The sequence below is a fragment of the Sinocyclocheilus rhinocerous genome, unplaced genomic scaffold (genome assembly GCF_001515625.1).
Source record: "Sinocyclocheilus rhinocerous isolate Xijiao unplaced genomic scaffold, SAMN03320098_v1.1 scaffold334, whole genome shotgun sequence".
NCBI lineage: Eukaryota > Metazoa > Chordata > Actinopteri > Cypriniformes > Cyprinidae > Sinocyclocheilus > Sinocyclocheilus rhinocerous.
The window spans coordinates 1,482,650-1,488,689 of NW_015658500.1; positions in this window are offsets into that span (position 1 = coordinate 1,482,650).

Consider the following 6,040-nt stretch of genomic DNA (forward strand, 5'->3'; position numbering starts at 1 on the left):
TATATATATATATACACACACACACACACACTCAGGTTTGTTTTTGTTGAATTGTGGGGATATTCCATAGGCGTAATGGTTTTTATACTGTACAAACCGTATTTTCTATCGCCCTACACCAACCCTACACCTAAACCTACCCCTTACAGGAAACTTTCTGCATTTTTAGATTTAAAAAAAAACTAATTCTGAATGATTTATAAGCCTTTTGAAATATGGGGACACTCAAATTTCCTCAGAAATCACTTTCTCGTTGTAATACCTATGTCATACCCATGTCATTATACAAATTGGTGTCCTCATAAATCACAAAAACGCGCGCGCACCCACACATACACATACACATACACATACACATACACATACACATACACATACACATACACATACACATACACATACACATACACATACACATACACATACACATACACATACACATACACATACACATACACATACACATACACATACACATAGGCTACTTATATGCATTATACTTTTTGGAACCTGACAAATGTGGTCACTGTAAACTGTAGTTTTATGGTACAAATCTGAGCAAAATTCCTAGAAAATTCTCATATTGTGTCACAGAAAAAAAATCAAATAAAAATAACAGCATACAGGTTTAAAATGGCATGAGGGCATTTAATTTGTGCCTTGTTCTAGTTTGGCTCCTATGTTATTGATTTCATTCCTGTTTGTGCCCTTTTGCTTATCGATTTGAATTTGTTCCCTTGTGGTTATTGACTGTTTGGATATCAACCTTTGACCTATTTTGCATTTTGGGCAATACCTACACATTTTTAATAAACTTCTGAAGATATATCTACATCCTCATCTCCAGAGTTCTCCTTAAAAAGCACAAATACAAACAGACTTTATTAAGCATGAATAAATAAAGCTCCAATTCTACCAGAACAAATAATGTCTAAACATATCAAAATGTAGCACTCTGACATTTGAGAATTATGCACACCTCTCGTCCTTTCGGCCCATTTTCATAAATACACAAAGCTCCAAGTCTCCTTTCACCCTACGGCACGGCCATCAATCTTCACTGACATCCTATTAACTCACAACAGACACCAATATCCACAGATAGGTTGCGTTGGCTATGTCTATCCCATTTATATATTTTCCCATCGATCTGTCACAATATGTAGAATGAAACGTTTAACTGTGGCCCTAAAATAGCCACAGCTGTGGAGGAATTAATACATCTGCTAACATGTTATTTCTTTTTTCTCCCTCCTTCTGAAACCGACTCCATATTCTCACTTTACTAGTAGCATCTCTGCATGCGTTTGACATATGCTATTGTTCGTGTCACTTACAATTTGAAACCAATCAACGGAGTTGACACTTAAAAATATGGATCGAACAGTTACCATTGATCTTGGATATTCTGATCGGACTTTGCGGTTTTCTTCGACAGACTATTTACCCTGAGGAAACTCACAGCGAAACCAGCCGACTTGTGTGAGAGGCACATACTAAACCACACATCAAAATGACGAATCGTCTAAATAATAACACTGATCAAAGAGCTGCTCCACCGTCGTCAGTGCTCAGATGAAAGACTCTTGCGATCCCTCCAGGGGAGCAGTAAAGCTGAAAAGCTCTGGATGTCAATGTGCCCTGTCTGGTTGATGGGGAGCCAGGATGGCAGGAACAGGTATCAGACATGGATGTGGCGTTATCATTTCAGCAGGCGCTGCTTCCTCAGATTGATCCATTTTAACGAGCTCATCACGCCCCTGCGGAGAGACGCCCTGATTACATCTGCACGCCACACGGAAGGAAAGAGCCTGCAGAGTTATACACTGCCCATCACACATACATGCATATGATGCACGTAACAGAAGTTTCAGGTTAGACATCATTAACATCAAACATCACTGGTTTTCAAGTGTCTCGTAATCTAACATTGTGATATCAGAGACACAGGTCCCATATTTTATTATAACGCAAATTAAGTAATATGAACTACTGCTACTACAAAAAAATACAGTAAAAACATTAATATTGTGAAATATTACAATTTCTTTCAGAAATCCTTCAGAAATTATTCTATTTTGCTAATTTGGTGCTCATGAAACATTTCTTATTATCAGTGTTTCTGCTTAATATTTTTGTGAAAAATATTTTTTCAGGATTCTTTGATGAGTAGAAACTTCAAAGAACAGAATTTATTTAAAATATATTTTTGTAATAATGTAAAAGTCTTTATTGTCACTTTTGATTAATTTGATGTATCTTTACTGAATAAAAGTATTATTTTTATTGTTAAAAATGTAAAAAAAAAAAATTAATTGTCCTTTTAAAGGGTTAGTTCACCCAAAAATGAAAATTAGGCTGCGTTTTACTCACCCCCGAGGCATCCTAGGTGTATATGACTTTCTTCTTTCAGACGAATCCAGTCGGAGTTATATTAAAAATTGTCTTTGATCTTTCAAGCTCTATCATTGCAGTCAGCGGGTGTTGCATTGCTTCAGTCCAAAAGAAGTTAAATAAAAAGCGCCCATGCATAAAAAAAGTGTCTCACACGGCTCCGGGGGGGGTGAACTAAGGCATCCTGTAGCGAATCGATGCGTTTTTGTAAGAAAAATATCCATATTCAAAACGTAATAATATCTTGAATCTAGCTTGCGCTCACACTGTTGTAAACAGAAGCAGTTCCGGGAGATTATTATGTTTTGAATATGGATATTTTTCTTACAAAAACGCATTGATTCGCTACAGGAGGCCTTTGTTCACCCCCCGGAGCCATGTGAGACACTTTTTTTATGCATGGGCGCTTTTTATTTAACTTCTTTTGGACTGAAGCAATGCAACACCCGCTGACTGCAATGATAGAGCTTGAAAGATCAAAGACAATTTTTAATATAACTCCGACTGGATTCGTCTGAAAGAAGAAAGTTATATACACCTAAGATGCCTCTGGGATGAGTAAAACGCAGCCTAATTTTCATTTTTGGGTGAACTAACCCTTTAAGAGCTTGACCTCTTGGGGACATTCTGAATTGTTGTTGTATGGGAAAATAATTATGTGAAGATGTGTTTTTATACAGGTTTGGAACAACATCAAAGTATATTGGCACATCAGAGTTTGTCTGTTTTTAGTTGCTGTCACTTTTTGTAGTTCAGTGGATTGAAGGGTGTTAGCTTTCAAAGGTTTGCTATTTGAAGAGCAAGTGTGTCATCACACAATAGAAAATATTGAAAAAAGGCAAAAAGAAAGTGGTGACGAGTCTCTTTCATCCTCTTTCTTCTTTCATCCTATCCACATTTAGCATCTATTTCTGTAAACCGGCCAAGACAAACAAGCACCCTCAATTCAGCACGTAGACAAATATGCAACGACCATCCAAAAGTAAAGATTGCGATATTTGTTAATGACAAATTGCCGTGCTACTTACAGGTTACTTTGATTTTGTTTATACTGGGTGTCAAATTGACCATAAAAGCACATCACAAATAAAGACTCAGAGAGGATAACATTCCCTGCTGGTGAGTGAATGGATCAAGCACATCTTTAGTAGTTAAATATATTTATAGTCTACATCCCGCTTTAATTAGGTTTCATTCAATCAATAAAGACTTGGCTAAAATAAAGTCAAGTTGTAACCCAACTAACAAAATAATAGATCATCATTAGTAATTCCTAAAAACACTGTTTGTATATTTGAGCCAAAACCATTAGGCCCTTCTGAAAGCAATCCGACAGAAGAAGACTAGAGTTTAGTTCAGAGCTTGACAGGTGCACTAGAGCTCGGGTGCACTGATAATTGCTCTCCAGATGAGAGTGAAACCTTCCTTTAGCATCATTAATCAGCTGAATACATTACAATCAAACCAGCATAATTAAGAAGCTAAATTAATTAGAGCAGAAATGGATGCATAAGTGCAAAATATTGCTTTTCCGCTTCCAGGGCCCCCCTTTTCAAAATTGTGCCGCCATTAATGAAGCAACGAAAGTCGTTAAACTTCATGACTATATTTGCCTCTGACCTGGTTTTAATTAACATGTTTATGAGGCCGTCATGGTGCTTGAACACTTGGTGGAGTGGCAGATATGGCTGGGACTATAATCCCATCCAGTCAAGTGAGGATATAGCAGTAGCTACTGAATTACTAAATCATGAGACAGGTAAACCTTTTTACACTCTGAATCATGAGTCCTTCTCTTTTAGGGCTGACACAAAAAGCTCTGTTCCAAAAGTGAGCTGCTTAAATAGGCAGCTGCCTTCTAACACAGCATCTGAAATGGAAAGTTATAAGTGACTAGCTTACAAAACTTTACATAGTAGGGCTGTCAAATGATTAATCATGATTAATCACATCCAAAATAAAAATTTAATAATTAAAGTTATATATTAAATATAGTATATTAAATATATAAAATAGTATTATAAAAAATTACATATATTTTTATTAATATGAAATACAGTGAACAGCATAAATGAGTACACCCCCTCTGATTAAATATAAAAGATGTATTTTCTTAGTTTATTTATAATCAACATTTTTCTTGATTAATCCGCCCTTTTAAATTTATTAGCATATTTAAGTTGCCTAAATTTTGGAACAGCCTATGCATCAGGAGTAATCACAACAATGTCTTAAAGAAATTGTTCACCCCAAAATGAAAATTTACTGAAATTTTATTTACCCTTACTCACTCACAAGTTTGTTTCTTCATTGGAATATAAATTTAGCATGACATCACTTGCTCACCAATAGATCCTCTGCAGTGAATGGGGGCCTTCAGAATGAGAGTTTAAACAGCTGATTAAAGCATAATCCACGAATTAATACGATTTCAGTCAATCAATTATCATCTTGTGCTGTGAAAAGCTATGTGTTTGCAATAAATTAGTTTATCATTAAGATGTTTTAAACCATTGAGTCCTCTATCCATAATATTGCTTTCTCTGGTAAAACAGATGGCTCATCTGAATAGTAGAGAAATATGAACAGATCAAGCACCGCTGACAAGCGAAAACAGTCCAAAACAGTTCTAAACAAATATGTAGGTGGATTTTGATGTGAGAGATTTTGATTTTTCACTGGAGGATCCGTTATTATGGATTATGGCAAGAAAGGATGGTTTAAAGTTAAAATGCCTGAATGATGGATTTGTTTCTTGCAAGCACACAGCTTTTCACTTCACAAGATATTAACTGATTGACTGGAGTCATGTTGATTACTTGTGGATTACTGTGATGTTTTTTATCAGCTGTTTGGACTCTCATTGTGACGCCACCCATCTACAAACTCGTCTACATCTTGGATGGCCTGTGGGTGAGAAATTTTCAGCAAATTTTCATTTTTGGATGAAGCATTCCTTTAAAATGTCTCATTGAACGACAGCACACTATACCTTTTGGAACAGAGAAACACCTCTATATACTGTATAAATAAATTATTCAATCAGTCCATCAAATGAGGAACAAAAGGGATTGGTATTGTCATAGAGCATCAGTCTTAAGTTCTGTGACCGTAAATGGCCTGCAAGCACTGTCCTCATACTCCCCTTTGATGTCCATCAGATGGCACTCATCAGGAGAAAAGGTTGAACCTCATATCCAGAAGCTGGTCCATGTCAGGTTGTAATTGTTGTCCAAGACATGGACTGTCAGTTCTGTCAGAACTGCTCAGTTTCCTGGCAGAAACAGGAAACGGACTTACAAGAGACTCTTTCTCAACTTTCTTTCAACTTGTGTAGAAACATTTCCTTGATTAAAGGAAAGGGAACTAATTAAAGGAATACATTTAACTGAAAGGATCTCAAGGTGTAAGGATAAATCATAAACAAATCATTTGACTAGCTGAATTCAGATTCACTGAAAAGATCAGAATCGAACGTACAACTCATTAACAAATTGGATCCACCAATTCATTTGAGAGATCTGACTCAAAAGAGAAATCCGTAAACAAATCAGACACTACACTCTAAAAAATGCTGGGTTAAATATAACCCAGCGCTGGGTTAAAAAGGGACAAACCCAGCTATTGGGTTGTTTTGACCCAGCAG